The 23,850-nt window shown below is 32.1% G+C and overlaps 1 long non-coding RNA gene across 1 annotated transcript; it reads left to right on the top strand.

The window, feature by feature from the left end:
* Positions 1–13,276: 13,276 nt before the first annotated feature.
* On the top strand, positions 13,277–19,735 carry LOC143082019 (uncharacterized). Its single transcript, XR_012980223.1, has 2 exons — positions 13,277–13,699; positions 18,992–19,735. It is a non-coding gene; the product is annotated as an uncharacterized LOC143082019 (long non-coding RNA).
* Positions 19,736–23,850: the final 4,115 nt, after the last annotated feature.

The raw sequence follows: 23,850 nt of genomic DNA, 5'->3' as shown, positions 1-23,850 counted from the left end.
AAATTAAAGTTTTTATTATTGCAAAGTATATTAAAGTTGAATACACTAAAAATAAACTGGATGAGACAAAAAGAAAAAAAAAAAAACTGATACAGATAAGGAAACTATTAATCCACAATTACATGACACTAACAAAACGTACTGGATGAAGTTTCATACGAAAACCATACAACGCCCTGTATTAAAAATCAATTATTTTTAAATTGATCCTTGGTCAAGGTGGCATTGACTCAAAATCCAAGACAAAGCACACACATCCTGATAAAGACACAGCATTGCGTGACTTTATATAAATATTAATATTTGACATCAAAGCTTGTGATGCTATAATTTTTCCATCATTATGATGTATGAAAACTATAATCGGCTGCATTATCACGGAATGACATTTTCATGTTGATTGCATATATCTTGCACAACTAAAAACCAAACCTTACCAGATTTTAAATTTATTCTTAACACCCGACAAGGATTTGACTACATTCCAAATATGATTCGAATTAAGGGAATTGAAATAATATTTTCGGACATGCACTTCTAAACAACATCCGTTATCATAAACGTATTACATGTCTAGAGACAGCTAGTCGTAGATATACTTCCAGTGTTGTTTTTTTCTTACATATTCAAGGTGATCATGTTATGTACCATTTCAATCATTTTTTTTTAAATACATCCTTCATTGTTTGAAAATAACACTTCAAATAGAAGATGTGGTATACTGGGTAAGTGCCAATGAGACAACACTTCATTCAAGTCACAGTTTGTAAAATAAAAAAACATTAAAGGTCAAAGTACGGTCTTAAACACGAAGTTTTGGCTCAAAACGATCAGCAAGCTATAAAGGGCCTCAGAAAATACTTATGTAAAACCATTCAAACAGGAAAACCAACGGGCTTATATAAAAAAAAAACACCACAGAAATGAGAAACACTTATGAACAAATGACAACTACTGAACATCAGGTTCCTGATGTAGGACATTTGCAATTAAATGCAGCGGGTTTTAATGTTTTAATACCAACTTTCATCCTTTATATATGAAACAATAATGTGACATCACAACATAGAAATTCACATTATAAAAAAACTGATAAGGGGTATTTTAGTATGTGACATCAGCAGTTTTCACTTTATTAAAGTTTGGTATGTATATATATTGAGTTACTTAGTTATTGTCTTTATTTGTTTTTGTTGTTGTTATATGTCACAAACTGTATAGTTTATATGGCAATAAAACTTTGAATTGAATTGAATTGAATTGGTATGATGAAACAAACAAATTATTCTTCGACTGGAAAATTTTCATTTTTCAGTTCGTCTTCATCGTCAATAATGACGTATGTTGATCACGTGTGTGTCGTGACCCACTGAACTAGTATATTTACCGGGTTTGTTATAACATGAGCAACACGACGGGTGCCACATGTCGGGAAGGATCTGCTTACCCTTCCGGAGCACCTGAGATAACCCAAAGTTTTTAGTGGGGTTTGTGTTGCTTGATCTTTATTTTTTCTGTGCTAAGTTTTGTGTACTTATGTGCGTGTATGTGTCATTTTCTTTTGTAGGCATGGTGTTGTCAGTTTATTTTTGATCCATGAGTTCCAATATCACTCTGGTATCTTTCTCTGATCACGTTTGTTACGTAAAACACTTGCTGGTTGACATGTAAGTCAGAATGCATTCCCTGAATATACATATACATTGTTCAAGAATTTGTTGATGAAAAATTAACTATACAATGTTATCGGCGTGCATATTTCTAATTCATCACTTTTTTGTAGAGAATGATACTTTTCATTATACACGTTTTATATAACTTCTACAATGAATGTCAGGTTGACGGTTATCCGTAACAAAATAACAATTGAGTGTAAATGCAATCTAGATATTTTGTGCAGTGCTTTGTGTGGATTGTTTTCTGTGGTGAAGTTATGATGGTATGGATATTGAATTGGGGATCCTTTAATTTTCTCACATATTCTAATTTTTGGGGCCACTTATCTATATTCTTTGCATCTAAGCACTCCAAAATTATTTATTTATTGTATTCTTGTTCACTATTTTGTATATGTTGATGCTTTTTTTTTGGGCTAATAATTCTTGAATCTTTAATCACTCACCAGAACCAAGGGTTGTGTGGTTTTTTTTTCTGTGCCTTGATTGCCTCATTACCTTTTTCAAGTTTTTGTCAGCTTTAAGAAAGTGCCGCAAAGGTTTTTTAGGGATACTGATTTGATATCAGAATATCGCACAAATCTTCACAAGGAGTAAAAAACAATATACATGTATCGCTTTGTTCAAGGAATCTATTCAAAGGTCATACAGGTACTACAGGGTATTAAACAAGCATATCCACAGGTCAAACAGATTCTTTTGTGTTCTGAATATAATGCAAGTACTTAGGTTGACTGTGTAAGTAGGTTTTAAGTCAGTGTAAAAAAGTGTAAAATGACATTCATTTATCACTATGACCCAGACAATACTACTGTTCGACCTATATGAGTCATTTACAAAACTATTCTATCAAATATTTATTGTTTCAGTGTTGCGTCTGAATATTTCTAACAGCTTATATTTTTACATTAGACCTGCCATTAAGTGAAATGGACATAAAATCAATGTCTTAGTGAACTAGTTTATGTCTTAATGAAAATAAATTCTCCCAATAACGCCCACTGAATGACGTTCTAAACCAGTATTTCTGAGATGAATAAAATAGAGCCAGGTCAATGCCAAAAGATTAGAGACAGTGATTGTCAATCTTCGCTTTGATTGATACACATTATTGTTAATTAAAACATTTACATTGATTATTTCTTTATGACCTAACATTAATCGGCAATCCTTGGTCTACTTGTATTCTATCGGAAGGAACGGAATCGGCCGAGATGTGATTTTAATTTATATTTATTGATTGATTGGTGTTAATCAACACTTTCGACACTTGTGCTGTTTATCTTTAAACCATTAGATATATATATATATAAAAAAAGGATGTGGTATGATTGCCAATGCAACGAGACAATTATCCACAAAAAACCAAAATGACATAGACAATAATATTGCATTGACTTGACATATCAACGATATAAGGATGAGGCTTAGAAACGGGGAAATGCGAGGCTGTGCCGAGCATTTTCCCCGTTTCGGGCCGAATCCTTATATCGTTGATATGTCAAGTCAATGCACTATTATTGTCTTTATACTGCAATCTAAAAAAACATTTTCAATTGTTGTTTATTGTGTTAATGTTATTTATTTGATTTAAATATTGGGGAAAATCCCCCTTTAAAAAGGCCTCATATCACACAGACGGAGAAATATAAAACACAATGAAATGTACATCATTACCGCAATCAATGATGAACGAATTCGTTGCAGACTAAAATATCAACAATAAGCATAACACATAATGATTTATAGGTTGCAAACAAAAAAATATTAATAAGTGAAATATGTTTTCCCAAAAATTGCAAAAGAAACAAGTTTGAGTCGTTAAACGCATCGTTGTTTACATTGGAAACAAGAACAGGTTGAAGAGGTCGTATGAATAATTAAATATAATTTCGACAATTTCTGTTTAAATATTCATGAGGAAAAGTGATATCAGGTCAGTGACTGTATATGGCATAGAAATATACAGTCAACGCATTTTGACTGCTCAAATAGAACGAGTGCAGTATAAACATAAATAAACAACTATAGGTCACCGTAACGCCTTCAACAATGAGCAAAGCCAGTATCGCATAGTCAGCTATAAAAGCCCTAAAATGACAATGTAATTCAATTTAAACGAGAAAACAAACATCCTAATTTATGTACAATAAATGAACGGAAAACAAATATGTAACACATTGAAAAACGACAACCACTGAATAAGAGGCTCCTGACTTGGGACAGGCACAAACATACAAAATGTGTTGTCTGTTTTACATTGCCCTTTAAGTATAAAATTGCTACCTGTATTTATTTATTTTTAACCCACGTGCGATTTTATAATTATTCATCTTCTTTTGAAAAAATACATTATATTTTATTTATCATGTTAATCGTGTTTGAATTATTATGCTGAGTTCACACGTAATTCGAATTCGATTCGCATTAACTAAAGCGAGTTTAATTCGCATTCAAAACGTTTTACGTCAAACGTCAATTGTAATTCGAATTGTAATGCGCGTCAATTTCGCTTTACTGTCCTAACGTTGTTAACATTTAATTCGAATTAACAAAAACGTATTGCTACTGCGAATTGGTTAATTCGAATTAGCCAATTTGAATTAAAAAAGAGTGTGTGAACGCGATTAGCGAATTCGATTCGCATTCGATTCGAATTCAATTCGAATTAAATGTACGTGTGAACGAGGCATTAGAGTCTATATATATAGCTATGACATATTTCATGATCACTAATTTCATATTTCATTTTAAATTGCTTTGCATAATAATCATTGTCTTCACATGTCACATGTCAATCTGACGGAGTGTTTTTAAAATAAGCATATTGCTTTGTCTTTGTTTGGCACCATTCATAAATATTCAAAGTCGTATTAGGAACTAAGTACATTAAATTTTATATTAAGTCGAACGGTATATTTAGAAACAATAAACCAATTAATCTTTCAAATCTAATAATATTTATGATAAAGTGTATATAAATACTAAGCATTTGGTATCAAAAATAGACTTTGGACATTGAACTCCTTCCACGGTTTGGTCATGACGAGTTATATATATATGTTCTGGTATATTACAAAATCAGAAATGAAATGTATTGTTTAATATTTATGTATGGTTTAACGGTTAGAAAAGCATCGTCCACTAAGGTTCAAAGTCCACGTCGTATTTAAAGTATATCGCCTTCTTAATCAATTTAAAAACCCGTTTAAATATTATATATTAAGTAACAGGTTATTTATTTCTTTAATATATCATTATGCGTAGGTCATTTGATTTAAAATTATCTTTGGACTTTGAACCTAATTTCAATCGTTTTGCCATGCTTTCAGCGTGTTCAGTATATTTTCTTATTTTAATTTGCATTTACTAATCCTGTTATGACGAAGCAAACGAAACTAAATTTTGGTAATAGCAAACACAAAGGCAAAACAAAAATATCAATATGTAGTGAATTCATAGATATATGAGGATATGATATGAGTGTCAATGAGACAACTCTTCATCCAAGTAACAATTTAATAGTGTAAAACAATTCAAACGGGAAAACCAAAGGACTAATCTATATAAATAAGCAAGAAACGAGAAACACTTATGAACCGTATCAACAAATGACAACTATTATTTAGTCCCCATGGGTATCACTACCCCAGTAGCTAGTACTTCGGTACTGGCACGAAAATACGGATTTTTTTGTGTTATTAAAATTTGCTGTTACAAAATATTAGAATTTTTTATAAATTAAGGAATGTATCTCCCTCAAGCAAAGCTCTGATTCCTTTCACGGATTTGGCACTACTTTTTGGACCTTTTGGACTATAGCTCTTCATCTTTTATATAAGCTTTGGATTTCAAATATTTTGGCCACGAGCATCACTGAAGAGACATGCATTGTCGAAATGCGTATCTGGTGCAAGAAAATTGGTACCGTTAATTTTATTACAACTGAACATCATATTAGGACAGTGTTAACAATTGCAGCAGGTTTAAAACATTTAAACGTCATAATTAAAAGTCACGCGTTGAAGATAAACTGAACCAAAATCTTTAAATTCGAAGGATGACTGTCTTGAATTTTCTTGAGCAATGTAAAAAAAGAAAAGACCTTTTAAACAATTGTTTTCTCTTTTACTTTATCGTTATGACCCTCATTTTGTATTCTTTACATTTCAGTTCCCTTTTATTTTTACTCTTACATTTTTTTCTGTCCTGTATATCATTTTTCCTCTTCGCACGCAGTGGCGGATCCAGAAAGTTAGGGACCACTGAATGACCTAAGAGGGGGCCCGCTCCAGTCACGCCTCAGTGATTCCCTATAAAAAGCAACCAAACTTTTTTCCAAAAAAGGGGGGCCCGGGCCCCCTGCCCCTCCCCTAAATTCGCATCTGGCACTTATTTTTTATTATCCAATCTTGACCCTAGATCTAGGACGAAAGATACCAAAGGGACTGTCAAACTCATTAATCTAAAATAAACTGGCAACGCTATGGCTAAAAATGAAAAAAAAACCCAGACAATCAATAGTACACATGACACGACATAGAGAAAAAAAAACTCGAACCCCACCAAAACTAGTTAATTGATGTTTTTCCTAAGGATTAATTAGTGAAGGCTCTTTATAAGTTCAGACATCAAATAAAATAAATTGCATGACTTCCTTGTTCTTCGTTGACCTGAGATTAAAAGGGTAATGTCACCATTGTCATTGCAGTTGTTTGTCTTGTATAGTACAATTCTATATAATTCAATAATATTGATATATTGTTTGATGTTATAAAGACACGCATTAAAGACCAATATCTACAAAAATGGTCAGCAGATATATGTGACTGTGAGAAATTAAGTGTGTATAGTAGCATAAAGTTTGATTTTTGTCTTGAAAATTATTTTGGCTACATTAATAAAAGTAACATTCTTACAAAACTACGAAATGGCACATTGAAACTTAATGTTGAAGTTGGTCGCTTCGCTGATATACCAAGAGAAATGCGTCTTTGTGTATGTTGTAATATGCAATGTGTTGAGAACGAATTTCATTTCGTATTGGTATGTCCAGCATATAGGGCAATTAGAATATTGTTTTTGCCACGCTATTATTGTTCATGGCCTACTATTTTTAAACTATCTTGTCTGTTGAAAGCTAATTCTAGATCTCTAACAATTAAGCTCTGTAACTATTCAAAAGAGTGCATGGAAAGCTAGATCTGATATCATTGGTTAGCTACATTATGTATGTTATATTGTATTGTTCTCTGTTACCAGTCTTTTGTCACATTATGTATATATTATATATTGCCATAGCATGTAACTGTTCTATATGCTTTTGCAAAAAAAAATTCATTCATTCAATTCAAAATTATAATGGTTTCTCTTTCTTACATTCCACGTTTCCATTCGCTATTATACATATAAGGCGATGTTGTATAACTGCTTGAGTCAACAAGTCCCTTTTTCAAATTTAAACGAAATATTTACGTAAGCAATTAAACGTCACTACAATGCCTGTAACAATAGGCAAACCTATATCATAACTTAATTACTCTATTGCGAATCTATTTATATTGCTTCCTTTTCTTTTAATTTTATATTCAAAGCTTATATTGGATAAACTGGGGAGATGTTTTCTATATCTATATCTATATATTTATAAGTACGTCTGAACCACTGAAAACTCTACAACAGATTTGTCCATCGGATCAATTCTTCCCTCGCAGGGATTCGAACCCTGCTACTGAGATATCGTAAATTGCCTGCACTATTATATATTTATATATCAAAATAAGAACCTCATGTCTGAAGGATTTACTACAGGTACCTTTTATTTGTTCTCGCATATCTGTAAAGACGAAAGGTCGAGATCAATCCTAATAATTATAAACGGACTAACTACACATTCAAAACAATTTAACTTAAGTAACTACCACCTAGAAACGGATCCTTTAACGATAAATATAGACAAAAATATTTGATGCACCCAAATTATAATTAAGCGCACAATATTGTTCTTCATCCGTACAATATATGTGGATTTTCTGCATCGGTCCGTAACAGGGAAACAACTAGGAATATATACTTAGGAAACATGATTTTGTAAAAGGTATACGTAAATTATGCATTCGTCAAACACCTTTTATGCATTGCATATAATATACAATTTACTTGGCAATAAGATAATAATATGACCTCGTACAAACTTATGACAAATTCTATGCAGGCGACTGAACTTTGAGATATATTTCAGTCTAACCGAGTTTTCAAGTATCTTTGATGCACATCTTATATATCTATATCGGTTAATGTTCACAAATTGTACTGCAAGTTATTTTTAAGGCAGATTCCTCAATTGTAGATTATGTAAGATAAACGACGTTACGTACTCTTCTTTTTTTTTGCAATTAGTTTTGATTCAGACGAATGCAAGAAGAGAGACAACTCAAATTTGTTTTAGTTAGGTCGCTGTAAATTTAAAACACTAACATCATGGCATGTGATTATTAAAGAGATGTGGTTTGATCGCCAATGAGACAATTAACAACAAGTGCAAATGATAACCGGTTAAATGATACACATGTAAACAACAATTAAAAATCACGTGATGCCTTTAACTAAAAGCAAAACGTCTGCTTCACAGTCACGTGTAACTGAAACATAATAACAATGAAGGAATATTTTCCAAAATAAATCAACAATATACAAATTAAAAAAAATATATTTTCACATGCCTAAAGGAAAAATCGTGTATAGATCAGGAAAACATTTAGAAGTATGCATGGTCATGCCTGCCAGTTGAAAAAAAAATAAGTGTGTGGTGTATAAGTTCGCCACCAAATCTGGGTGGAATCTGACGTTAAAATCGATACCTCATTGAGGATAAGTCCACCAATCTTAGCACGTGAAATAATCATTGGAGCAACTTTTTGACGGCTGGTGGATGGCACTCCGCTTTATGCATTTAACGCACCTTTATTTTTTACAGTGGCATTTCATACTCCGATTGTTCCACCGTGCACTACCTACCTATTGCATTTAACTTTTTCTTGTTCTAAAATTACCTGAAATATTGGCCACTGGACATTATAAAAAAAAATCAATCATTCCTTCGCCACTTCTGAGGCCCCTCATTAGGATATCCAAATAATCACACAATCAAATTTGTTTGCCAATATCACATAATCATTATTTTTTTAAACAAGATAATCAAATAATCAAAAATAATTACATTAGATATTATAATACGTTATTCTGATTGGCTAACTGCACATCACATGTTATTCCTATAACAATTGCATTAGACAATAACATTTATCATGCATGATGACACGAGGTCCCACAATAAAGTGCACAGGTGAATTAAATAAAACTGGATAAAAACCGTGTTTTCATGATCCTAGCTAAAAAATGTAATTATAAGTATTGAATGCTTCTTTTTGTAACTTTATAGGGTTGTTAAAGCGTTGACCATGCGTACATTTTTCGAATGAAGCGCTTCGCCGCTTCATACAAAATGTACTTCGGTCAACGCTTTTACACCCCAATAAATTTACAAAAAGAAGCATTCAATTCTTAAATACATGTACGATCCTAGATTATCAAATAATCAAATAAACATGATGGTTTACTTTCATAAATTGTGACTTAGATTGAGATGGTGTCTCATTGACACTCATACCACATCTTCTTATATTGATGAAAAAAGTCTTGAAATCGAAAATTCGCTATACAACCACCATGCAAGGTATCAAAATAATCAAAAATCCGATGAGGAGGCTTATTATTTGTACCACAGCCAAAGGCGGATCCAGGGGGGGGGGGGGGGGGGGCTGATTTATACGAAACTGAGCAATCATGATTTTTATGTAAACAACGTCGAACTATATAGTTCGAACAGAATTTGCATCCACTACATGTAAATACATTAGGATACTATATGCAATATGTTTTTTTTTTTAATTATATATATTCTTTTTCATAATAATGAGAAAGTTTCTTTGTTGACAAGATTGATAAATGATAACAGAATCCCTGATTTATTTAAAAAAAAACAAAGTTGCAAAGCGAGCATTACAAATAAAAAGATGCGAAACACAAATATTGACAAAATGTGAAGAGCAAATATCGTACTTTCGTACTTGTGTTGCAATCTTTGGTATCAAGTCTTATCTTTTTATTTTTTTGGCGGAAAAGACAAATTCAGAGTGAGTGTTCATACTATCAAACTCCTATTTTGATATCTGTTTATTTGGAAGCCTAATTTTTAAATTTGAGGGTAACTTTATTCTTAATTGTTTTTACTTAATTGTTACAATAAACATTTAAAATTAGAATATAGGTGTTTTAATGAATATATAAAATATGATATATAAATAGATTTTAACACTGAGTCAGACATTTCAAATTAGTTGACCTAGATTTGATTTTCGGAAAACCATTCGAAGAAAATAAAACTGTTATACATCTGTATATCTTAAAATATTTTAAAAGAAACGAACTATTAAAACACGCATTTGAAAAACAGTGATTTAAGATATAAATCAAAGCCAAATATACATGATATACAGGACAAATAACCAAATGAAATATGGTTTGTGGCGCAAATGAAAGATTTTTTTGGCCCAAATGAAATGCCAATTGGCGCAAAAGCAAAGCACCGGGTTGCATTATATTGTATTTATTGTGATTAAACATTTACAATGTTTGTGGTGATACTAGTCTAAACAAACAATTAACAGCAAAATAAAAAAAAAAAAAGTTTATAAAAATTAATTAAAAAACAATCATAAACATATAAAAACAATAAATTTTCAATATAACCATGATTACAATAATCATGTATCCTCTGCCATCAGTTCTATAAATGACCTACACCCTTGCCAGTCTGTGCGTCTGTCCGTAATTGGTTTTCGTCAAGTTCGCTTACATTAGTTTGTCTTAACAAATTATAATGGAAATTATACACAATGCTAATAACCACAACACACATATCAAGTTATAAGTTGGGAAGCGAAACTTTTACAGTTCTAGAGTTTTGCAACTTTACAAACCGGAAAATGCTGGATTTAAAGTTCGTGTAATTTGAGTTGTACTACTGTTTCCGTTTTTGAGTTATTTCTCTTTTTAACGTTATATGCAAGCGAGGGTATCATATGTGTCACATTGGACGCTTTCACTAGTTTTTTAATGGGTATCCCGGTATAGTTTCTGTATTTTACATCGAGAGAAAGGCTGAATGTATAACAGTACTCGTAAAGTTCTATCAAAATGGTGGCAAGGGCAGTCTTGAATTTGCAGTTAGATTTTTTTATCCATGATGATGCGTGTAATGTCAAACAAGACTAAGAGCTCTCTTTCTTTCCTTTTGAATGTGTGTTTTGATTTTGTATTCCACCATATCCCTTCTTTTCTAACGTATCAACCGAATCCGCATGGTTAATAAAACTGAAGTGTCAGAGTTATTGCCCTTAAATTACATGTCCCCCCCATTTTTGCTTCAAACTCTATTTTAGGGAAAGTAGTAATGCAAACATTTTCAGCGAAATACGAATAAAAAGGGTTAAACAGTAAATTTACTTTGAGCATTTGAGTGGAAAACATACGTAGTGAAAAAAGACAACTCTTACAAACAAATCAATATTGCATACACAAGAATGAAGGACATTTTTTTTTACATTAATCAGTACACGTGCTATGTCATTGATAAATCTTATAAATAGTTATCATTGATGTAAACGGGAAACACTTATACCATGTTATATTTTTTATATATATCTTTTTTACCCGTTAAACATTAAATGAGATAAACAAAATTCATAGCAAGGTAACTTTTAGTAGGATTTCCAAATATGATTCTTCAAAAAGTAATTTTAATTAAGTAAAGTAAGTAAATAGTTTATTAAAGTGTCACATATTGATTGACATAAATATTAGCAACATTATATAAATATATGCACATAAAACAATTGTCAAAGAGACAACAACCCGACCAAATAAAAAAACAACAGCAGAAGGTCACCAACAGGTCTTCAATGTAGCGAGAAATATTCCCGCACCCGGAGGCGTCCTTCAGCTGGCCCCTAAACAAATATATACCAGTTCAGTGATAATGAACGCCATACTTATTTCCAAATTGTACACAAGTAACTAAAATTAAAATAATACAAGACTAACAAAGGCCAGAGGCTTCTGACTTGGGACAGGCGCAAAAATGCGGCGGGGTTAAACATGTTTGTGAGATCTCAACCCTCCCCCTATACCTCTAACCAATGTAGAAAAGTAAACATATAAGCAAAACCAAAACATGACGAAGAAGCATAACCAAAACATGACATATATAAACAGAACCAAGTCATGTTCGATGGGCAAACATGTATAAATATGAAGGTGACACCAAACCAAATATACGAGAGAAATAAATACCTTATCTTTTTGATATAGTTAACACTTAAAAATGGTTTCATTCTTTTTATTCTTTCATGTTACCGTTTTGACTTTATAAAATATGTATTTACTTCTAACATGACGAGTGTCACATGTGAAGCAGGATCCGCCTACCCTTCCCGAGCACCTGAGATAACTCCCAGGTTTTTTTGTGTTCGTGTTGCTCAGTCTTTAGTTTTGTCTAGTGAACAATAAATTGTCTGTCTGATTTTGTTTTCTTATCTAGCAATAGCCTTGTACGTTTAATTTCGACTTAAGAGTTTGAATGTCCCTTCAGTACCTTTCGCCTCTCTTCTACTGAAAAATAATTATGTCAACGTTACTGTTTTTGTTTCTTTTGTCACATTGTATGGTATTTGTATTAACTATATAATTGAATATTTGATTTTTTATAATACTAAGGTTTTTCTATTTCAGGAATAGATTACATAACCTTTATTACGGAAAAACTTAAGGAATTTTTAGTCCTCAATGCTCTTTAACTTCGTACTTTGGTTGGCCTTTTTAAGATTTTTGGATTCGAGCGTCACTTATGAGTCTTTTGTAGACGAAACGCGCGTCTGGCGCAAATACAAAATTTCAATACTGGTATATATGATGAGCTTATTGGTAATACCTTTCGTATTACAGTATTATCCAATCTATGATGATACGTACAATTTTGGTGTGGTTTCGTATTTTTTACTACAATCAAATGAAAGGATTATTCAACGTTAAAACAATAATGCTTCAAACTAATATTGCCTCTCAGAAGCAAATTAACCAAGTTTCGTTAGTAATTTATGTTCATACTTTTAATGCAAAAACCAGCATTCAAATTTGGTTAATAAAATTAATAAAGGAATCCAGAATTTTTTTTTTTTATTATATCTGAATGCCATAAGGTCAAACTATAAATGTTACATTAATTAGAAGCTGTACCCGACTTTGTAGTTTATTTTTGTATGTTATTGGGTATAGATATACGATCAATTGAATATATCACCTCGGGCTATCTTCTTTTATTCATATACATCTACATAATATATGTTCAATATAATTGATATGCTCGGCAAACAATATTGGAACCATGCTAATTCTCACATATTTAATTAACTACAATTGTATCTTATACTGTGTAGGATTGATTTTTATTCCTTTTTTTAACAGCTTGAACGTAATTGTATTGTCGACATCACGTTAAGACTCTAGATAATAATATTGAATTTTTTATGAGAAAATTTATTCAATTTGGTAATTTTATTTAAAAACCGGTTTTCGTCAAAGACTTCATTCACACAACTGGGAGTTTATTCACATGATCGCTTCATTAACTGTCGAACCTCAGCGTCTATCCGAAATAGATTTTTCTTACCTTACCAATTTTAAAGATTATCGAATTTCAAATTAAAAACCAAAAACCAGTACACCAGAATGAATCAGAAAGACACTACCACGGTCCAATAGCTGTATAGTTAATGTATAAATAAGATTATCAGTCTGTGTGTGTTTTCCTGAATGTAAAGTCGGAAACGGAGATCGGGATATTTCTGTGGTTGAGTGAACACTATCAATCTCACCCGACATTCATTTCAGCGGAAACTCTGAAGGTAGGACAAATTTCATATTTTCTTCTTTGAAATTGGATATCAAGTTTATTAAACATATCAAGGTATATGTTTTTGTAAAGAGAGTTTGGATATTATATTGCGAGCGAAAGGAAACGCTAGGTGTGATAATAATAATTGTGTTTTGAAAAATCTAGTATTGATTTGATGAAATCAGATGCAGTCATATTTGTTTACATGTCAGAACCAAAACAGCAACGGTTTTACTTTTCATACATCTATTTCTTTCTTGTCATTTTGATGTCATTTTTGATTTCGTAAAGTCGATTTTTTTTTTGCAAGGTTATATTTCAACATAAATAGGATTGAAGTGACATTAAACAAGATAGGCAAAAGATAACAAAGGGACATTCAAACTCATAAGTCGAAAATAAACTGACAACGACATGGCTTAAAAAAAGAAAAAGACAAACAGTCAAACAAGAGTACACAAAATACAACATACAACATACGTGTACATTAATTATGATCAGCATCTGTACCATTAGGCTCTTATAAATTATAATTTCTCAAACCGTTAAGGCTGTAGTTTACTCAGTAGCAGTAAGATTGAAGATTTCAAATTGAAAACTTTAATCGAACATTTTGATGATGCTTTTGGTTCATGAAGTCCTTATAGGAGGTATGGATCAATAATAACTACACCAGACCATTCTTTGTAATTTTAAATAGTATGTTCAAATTATTCCATAAAATGCACCAAACCCTTTTAAATTAATTACACACCTAGAAAAAACTGAAATAGACCTCTGACATGACATATATTCGGAAGTGTTACAATCAGATAGCATCTTTATATTTTATGAATGTACCCAACTCTTCCACAGGGCGTGTTTTAATGGAATTGTGCAGTGGTGCATGTAGGGCGATCGATGACGCAAAACCGAACGTTCATGTATATTTTTTTTTTAACATAAACCAATTATATTCTTAAAGATTCTTTTATGTCAATTATATAACATTTTTATTTATTTTTAATTTATGTATCATATAAGAGTAGGAGTGAGTTTGATTGTAGGGGTGTTCTTATTTTTCTTTAGTAACAATTTTATTTTAAGGGCGTTGTCTTTCAATGGAGTTAGACCACTAAATATTTATAAAATAAATTCTTGTTGAAAAATCATTAATACAAAGAATTTCAAGGTGAGTGAATGAATGAATTATCGTGAAGTTTAATTCGTGATCGTGTTTTGAATATATTTTTTAAATGGAAAACTAACTTATGCCTGTTTGTTTAATATTGTATTTATTATGTGTACTTTGTTTGCCTAACGTGATTTAGAGTGTTTTAAAACCAAATCTATCAAACAGTTCATTTTTCTTCTTCCTCATTATGTATATTAGAAGAGTTCCTTTTAAGGTTTAAAGTTTTAAATTAAATTATTTGATTATGGTTTTAAATAAATATACACTCTGAAAATGAAACCGAATACATGTAGTTACAAAATTATTTGTAAAATAAAAGACGTAAACAATGTTAGTCGAACAAAAAGACAAAAACAACACTGCCGGAAAGGAAAATATAGACAAATTTAGACAACGACCCACAATGCACCACAAAGGTTGGGGAACATAAACTAAAGATGAAATCATATGCTCTGGAAATGTGAACAGTTCTTGCTCCAAACAAAATGGAAAATTCACAATTGGAAAAATGCATGATGTCTTTCACATCTGAATAAAAATTTATTCCTAACCGAACCTCGATTTGAATTATGATATTTGACATTTGGTCTAACTTGTATCTTACACATGCTAACTTGTCATCATTGAAGATTAAATAGAGAACTGTATACTTTTTTGGTCATAATTTTGAAAACGAAACTACTTGGATTTTCGTTTCTTTCAAGGACAATAGGTTATAAGTGTACTTCTTTAAATTATTTAAAGATCATTATGAATTAAGGTTATTTGATAGTTTGTATACATATTTATCCAAAATATTATAGAAATTCTAATCTGTTTTTCTTGTAAGTTGTATGTCCAGACCCTGGCATTTCGTTTTACACTGACCATTATGTGTATCCCAGCCGGTGATAATCCAAATACAGACAGGTGTTCAATAGAAATTCAAGCATTCACTACTTCAATAATTATCATAACCTCTTAAAAAGGGGGGGGGCGAAGTTTTTAAAATTTTGGGACCTTTTTGGTGATAAAAACATAAAATAAGTGTAATATGCACTTTTTTAACGGTTCCTGTCGTGGGGCATGCTTATTTTGTAGTTGATGTAAAGTGTAAAGGGTTGGACATTTTCGATTAATTGTCTATCATAAAATAATCTGGATCCAAAGCTATGTACTGATAAATTTGATGTGGGACTTGTTAGTAAATAATAGACATGGAAAATTCTCGCCGGTTTGTTGTAGTTTATAATTTATCATAACCTCACAGATTTCTTGATGTAAACAAGATATACTCCGGGGTATTCAATGAAATTTACATAACGACCGACACCAGTTAAAAAAGACCAAGCGATTTTTATTGTTTGGTTGATATGTTTCACCCAACAAAATTAAGGGAAGTGACTGGTTCCAAATCAACCAAAAGCTACGAATGAGTCTGAGACAAAAAAATTATGAATGACGGGCGACAAATGGAGACATAAAGGCCACACCCAGCAGGCAGGTTGCAGTCTGGTCTTGAAAAAAGTATTTAATATATCAATTCGGCGAAACAGACATTCCGGTCAGACATGCAAACCCCTACCACACAAAAAATCTGACTGTTTTTATTCATAATGTTCTTTTAATGCTGAATATTTCTGTTTGAAATTTTAGTTTTTAGTAGCAAAAACAGTGGCCAAGATTATTATTTTCAATTCAGATATATATACAGCCAGAATTTTTGTTTAAGGCAAAAATCAGAGTCATTTTTTTCTCTCAAATATCTCAAGCTGTCTCCTCAAATCAAATGGTTCGTACCTTAAACTTTAATTATATATAGAGCTTACACTGACTGGGGATCATTATTCTAAAATAGGCTGGGCGTTTGATGTTAAACACGTTTTCGAAGGTAACTGAATAATATTGCCGTGGACCTTTTTTCATGAGAGTGTAGTAGTCTATAGAGTATTACTTTCTGTTTGGTGGAATAGTGAAATAAAAGTCAATACGTTCTTGCTCAATCCTGTGTCGCTTTCAAGGTGTCATGATTGTCATCCTCTGCCTAATCAATGTGTTACTGTAATTTGAATTTCAAAATAACTGAGCGACGATTTTTCGACGCAATGGTATACTCCACCATAGCGAAAAATATCTTTATAAGTAAAGAACTGTCGCATAAAAAATAAATATTAGAGTACACGGGAAATGGCAAAGTTCACGAAGTCAAGTCTGATTAATTATTTTACCAAAAAAAAGTCCGAGCAAAGGGGTCGTACGCCCTCAACGCCCCCTCTGGATCCGCCTCTGATAACATATATTATAGTGTAGACAAAAACGGGAAAAACAACCAGGCGATTTGTTTCATATTTATTGTTAGTAACTGATCAATAATTATCATTAAGGACTTCAGAATTGTCCCTGAATTTTGTTTTGTCATGTTAATTATTTTTTTCACAAATAGACCGTAATATTAAGCCTCACACATACTAATAATGTATTTAACAAAGATGAAGGACAATGTAGACAAATTAAAATAAAAAGATATTAATAATAAAACTATTTATTCACAATAAAAAGACTGAAAACACTAAACGACGTAAGGTATAAGACACATTTATTTACTTGTAAAAACCGGATAATATGCACGCTCTTTTCCTGATCCGACTTTGAAATCATGGTCATGTGTGTGTTTCAAAACAAACCCGAAAAGCTGGAATGTTATTAAATTTTCAACATTTTTGACTAGCACAACCTTTTAACCTGATAAAAATGGTTTTAAATTAAGAAATTCAAATTCAGAGATAAAATATCAACCTGAAACTTGCTGGGGGTTAGATGAATTCTCGTTCGTATTGTAATACGAGGAAGGTAAAGTTGTGAAAATCACTGAAAACACCATTGGTCGCTTAAAAAATTCTCAAATACTAATAATTTAACAAAACGGGTCAGACCCCCAGCACGTTTTAATCATTGTGAGGTATAGTCTACACACTGTTAAAATTTGGAAGGTATTGGTTGAGCGGAAAAGGTTGTGCTACCGCCAAATATTGGCAGTGGTTTTCGTCCTTTGAATTTGATGATACGTCTGCCCATTCAGGATCTCAGGGCCGTATATCAGTTTAATTCTGTAGAAAATAACTTCATCTTTCTAAATCACCAAAAATTTTCTACTTCGGTCATCTAGAATGCACAAAAAATAACATTTGCTTTTCACCCCCCTTTTTTCCATTTTTTTGCAAAATGGCGTCCTTAATGTAGCTACGAATCAATATACAGCCATAAAACAACTTAAAAGACACTTAAGTTAAGAGACACTTAAGTCAGTGTTTACAGTTGTCAATGGCCATTTGAAAATGACATTCAATTTTTTTTCTTTATCCCCTATGTTTCTATTGTGGTTATTGTACCTTTGACTATGGGTTGATGCTTTAAAAAAATCATAAAAATTCCACTTTTCGTCGCAGTTAATTTTTCCATAGTAGATAAGATTGAAAAATGATGAAACAATCTAATTATCAAGAAATAAATATTTTAAATCAATGTTTTCTATTGTCAACTGCATTTTGAATGCAAATTCCAAACCTTTGTTCGACAGATGTCGGATGTACAGTAAACAAATGGATCAACATAATAGACTGAAAGGTTGACTTTATAATAGATTCTGCTTTGCCCCTTTTCATTATTTAGAAATAAAAAGTGGTAAATGTTTTTGAAAGTTTTATCGAATTTTAAGTGATTTGACACAGAAAAATGTATCAAAATGACGTATTTTGTTTATGAATTTGATATACCGTGGCCATGGTATATTTCGATAAAAACAAAATGAAAAATAGAATAACTTAGATATATTCAATTTACCAACATTATTAAGACTTAATTTAAATACACATTCGAGATATCATGTGACATAATAAAATTATATCTCGGTGAGCAATTTAAAACTATCAGAGTTTTTATAAAAATTTCTTAAACAACTTGGGTAATCTCGCTTGGAAATGTCCAATATTCTTGAACATGGTCTAGACAACCGACTGAGCGAGGGATGTATAGCCAGTCAAGGTCGTTATTCTAAAATACTTCAATTAAATTGTCTTAATTGTTCTTGAGGTTACCTTCTTAGATCTTCCTGTCTGCAAAATATAATTTTTACGATTTATGTTGTTGTAGATGGCTGCAATAGACGAAAATACCAATGATCTGGATCAATATTCCGAAGATTGTACTTTAAACTCTATTCCGTCGACTCCACCAACATCCGAAATTGTATTGAGGATAATTGCAAAGACAAGAATGAACAATGGTTATTGTTACTTAGGATTCGATGAAGAAATTGGGAGATTATACAGACCAATTATCAGCACAATGGCGAAGACCTGTTGCTGGCCTTCGAAGAGAGACTTCTTCTTGAAAAATTCTTATCGTTTTCACGTGACTTTAAATCCCGACGACCATAATGCAGATTTCTTAACTCCATATCCACATTGCAATGAAGATATGGTAGTTGCTACGGATGTAACTGTAGAGAAAACCGCACCGTTCACAGCACAGGTTCTTTTGAGTAGAGCAAAGCTCGATATTAATAAAGTTTTCTTAGATATAAAGGAGACACGGTATTTGAATGAAAATATCGACTCACCATCTGCTGGAATTTTGAAATGCAGTTCTAAAAATATATCTCGATATTTCAACAATCATAATGGAAAATATAGATACCTGATACATTTACCATCAGGTGATTACGACTTGCCCATGACAGGAATTAACACTGTCGAAATACCTAAAGTTGAAAAAGAAGTGGTTGTCGTTCTTGGTCTAGGACGACCTTACAATAGAGAAGGCTCGTTTAATCCTGCCAGATGCTACATTCTAGTTTTAGGTTTATTTGTTGTGTAAAAATATCTTCAAACATAAGTTTTAGTTTGTTTACAAACTTTATTCCTATTTGCTAATTAATCAAAAATTAAAATATACAGAGCTGCCTAGCCTGTTGTATAGCTATGTATTTGAAATTCGATTTGAATCTTATTACTAATTTCATTGCAAATTTCATTTTTCTATGAAATTGCACTTTAATTATTTTTGTGTTACTTTTCATTTATAATAAAGTGAGATGAAACATAGATTTAAATTGGTTATATAGAAACGGACGTGCTGTTGCTAACAAACAATTTTTCAATGACTTTCAATGCCGTCTTTACACTAAATCCGATTTGGGATTTGTACTGATTGCTCTGTAACACTTATACATATGCCTTTTTCAGTTGGTATTGGCTTTGAACAAGCTGTCAGTAACAGCGAGTAATCTCAGGTCTGTTCTTAATATCTTCCATGTTGTTCGAGATGAGAGATCGATAAATACCCTGCCATGCCCGAGCTACGTTTATGTTTGATGTTATTTCAAATGATTTCTAAAATAATACTTTGTTGTTATGTTGTGCTGTTACATGAATGTCGCAGATAAAGGAGAGAATGAAGCGGTCACATACATGTTTAACCCCGCCACATTTATAATGTACCTGTCTCAGCTATGATCATGTAGTTGAGTTGTTGTCGTATGTTCCGGCCCATCATATTTTGTTTTCATCAATTGTTATGTTATAAATAAGGCCGTTAGCTTTCTTATTTTATAAAATTGTTCCATATTTTTATTGTCGGGACATTTCATAGCCGACTCTACAGTATGGGTTTATCTCATTGAACTTTGGTGGATACTTGTCTCTTGGCAGCCATTCCACATCTTCTTTTTTTATATTAACAGGTGAGCTGCATCGGATAAAAATCAACTCTATGCAAGTGCACGTATAATTAAAAACAAAATAAAGATGCACTTAATTTGGGCTGTTTCATAGAGTTCTTAACTAGCTAGTTTTTTTTATGGTAAAAATACTAGTACAGTCGAAATTCTAATTAAGTGAATGTAGATTGAAATGAATCTCACAAGAATTCAGATTCGTCTGAATTTTCAAATGAATATCACGTGAACTTTACAAAACAATGATGTTTTTCATTATTTTGATAAAATTTTAAAATTGGTTAAATTGTTTATTACAACTTCGATGTTGAGGCAAAATTAACTTCGATTCTGTTTTTACCATGTTTACAGGTAAACCATTCACACCACAAAAAAACTACAGGGTCTAAAGAGCCTGAGTCGCTCACCTTGGTCTATGTGAATATTAAACAAAGGACGCAGATGGATTCATGACAAAATTGTGTTTTGGTGATGGTGATGTGTTTGTACATCTTAATTTACTGAACATTTTAGCTGCTTACAATTATCTCTATCTATAATTAACTTGGCCCAGTAATTTCAGAGGAGAAGATTTTTATAAAAGATTAATTACTAAGATTTACGAAAAAATGGTTAAAACTTGACTATAAAGGGCAATAACTCCTAAAGGGGTCAACTGACCATTTCGGTCATGTTGACTTATTTGTAAATCTTACTTTGCTGAACATTATTGATGTTTACAGTTTAAATCTATCTATAATAATATTCAAGATAATAACCAAAAACAGCAAAATTTCCTTAAAATTACCAGTTCAGGGACAGCAACCCAACAACGGGTTGTCCGATTCATCTGAAAATTTTCGGGCAGATAGATCTTGACCTGATGAACAATTTAACCTCATGTCAGATTTGCTCTAAATGCTTTGGTTTTTGAGTTATAAGCCAAAAACTGCATTTTACCCCTATGTTCTATTTTTAGCCATGGCGACCATCTTGGTTGGTTGAGTGGGTCACCGGACACAATTTTTAAACTAAATACCATAATAATGATTTTGGCAATGTTTGGTTAAATTTGGCCAAGCAGTTTCAGAGGAGAAGATTTTTGTAAAAGTTAACGACGACGGACGACGGACGACGCCGGACGCCGGACGCCAAGTTATGAGAGGCCAGGTGAGCTAAAAACTACGGCAAAGGTAACATGATCCTTTAAAATGAAACAAGACAAATAAAAGTCCTCATAAGTTCATCCTAGGAGAATGCCATGTTCAATCGATACATAATACAAAAAGCTTTATAGATTGTACTTCTGTTAATAAAAATCCCATGGAAATGTGGAATGTGTGAAAGAGACAAATACCCGACCAAATAACAAATAACCGTCAAAGGCCACCAAAGGGTCTTCAATTCAGCGAGCAAAAACGGCAACCGGAATAAAAATAAAAATGTTTACTAGTTCAGAGATAATGGACGTCAGACTAAACTCCGCAATATATATAAATGAAATCAAACAAGACTTACAAAGGCAAGATGCTCCTGACTTGGGACAGGTGCAAAAATGCTGCGGGGTTAAACATGTATTTTTAGGTCTGAACTCTCCCCTATACCTCTAACTAATGTAGAAAAACAAACACACACCAATACGCACAGTTAAACTCAATTTGAAAGAAGTCCGAGTCCGATGTCAGAATAGGTAACAAAAGAAACAAAAACAAAATAACAATGATACATAAATGAACAAATGACTGCTAGCTGTTACTGAAATGCCAGCTACAGACCTCAATAAAACTGATCGAAAGATTATATCGTCGTCATATAAATATCAAGCACAATCCCTCCCGTTAGGAGTTTAGTATTATACCATCATTACATATATGAGAAAAAACAACCCGTATCATTCCAACAACTGGGTTTAGAATAATGTATTAATTTACGATGCAAAGACCCTATAAGTGAATAATTAAAGCCAACATATGCAATCTTTAATGACCTAAAGCAGTATCGTAGATATATTTCTTCTCAATCAGTCTGTTTAAAGGTTTTGTAAGCGTTTGAGGTGAATACCGTCATTTTTGTGCTTTGTAAACCATACCATAACAATTGGATGTGCAATTCCTGAACGTATAAGATGTATGCACGTTGATTGATATTTACGAGCAATTGTCCTTGTAACGACGATAAAATCTAGTCAATGTTTTGACTAGTTTGTTATATCGAAAACCCTGGTGTAATTATTTTTCAGTAATGCATAAAAATCGATAAAATCTAATACGTTGTTTCATATACGAGCGAAAAGTACAAGCTGAGATATATTTACACCATATAAGACGGTGACAAGGGAACGTCACCATCTAAAATTGATATCTGAACTCCCTGTACGGCTAAAATTGTGCAACTTTTACTATGATGTTTTGTAAAAAAAATATATATTGGAATTGAAAGATCACATACATACTACTTTGGTTTGCAAAGATCAAAATATTAGTTTGTGCGACATATTTACAACAATTACCTGTAGCTCCTAAGAGTTTATTCCTACACAAAACTCTGTACTACCCTCTTTTTACTTTTTTCTTGATGTGTCCACTATCCAATAGTATTTTATACTGGATATATTACCAGGTAGTGTCTCTATAAGATGAAACACATGGAGTTGATATTTGGGAACCAGTAGGCAAACAAAACAAAGTATCTATGTATTTGAAATGCGACCTGTATCATGTCATGAATACTTATTTTCTTTCAAATGTTAAAGTTTGCGTGTTCTTGGTGAAGGAACATCCATACCAGCGTTTTGTACTCACGAAGTTTAGAAACTGTTATTTTTATTTGATTAAGGAAACGTTCTATAAGAATTTGAAGTCTTCATATCTTTTTTCTTAATGGTTCAGATCTCTGGCAGTGTAGCATCGTGTTATTGGTTCTGTATTTATGCTCACTGATTTTTTTTAAAAACCAAACTATAGACAACTTTCATACATGGTAGGGATTAAGTAAGCTATAACACGAGGTTTACCTCACTTTTTTCTTATTAAAACGCCTATACCGAGTCGGGGAAAAAGGAAATTGTTTTTTACTGGTTCTGTTAGTCAGTTTATTGATTTCCCGTTTAAAATTGCCTTGGTGTTTTCTTATACTTTTTGGTCGACAGCCGGAAAAATCGCATGTAATTTCGTACTTATTGTTTCTTCTCTTCGAAGTAGAGCATTTTGCAGTGATTCAAGTATGATAGATCTGTTGATCAGGTTTAGAGTTATATGTCAGAAAAGTGTAGCATGTCTTTCTAATGATTTTTACC

The sequence above is a fragment of the Mytilus galloprovincialis genome, chromosome 7 (genome assembly GCF_965363235.1).
Source record: "Mytilus galloprovincialis chromosome 7, xbMytGall1.hap1.1, whole genome shotgun sequence".
Taxonomy (NCBI): domain Eukaryota; kingdom Metazoa; phylum Mollusca; class Bivalvia; order Mytilida; family Mytilidae; genus Mytilus; species Mytilus galloprovincialis.
The sequence above is the reverse complement of the archived record's forward strand: the minus strand, read 5'-3'. Positions and strand labels throughout refer to the sequence as shown.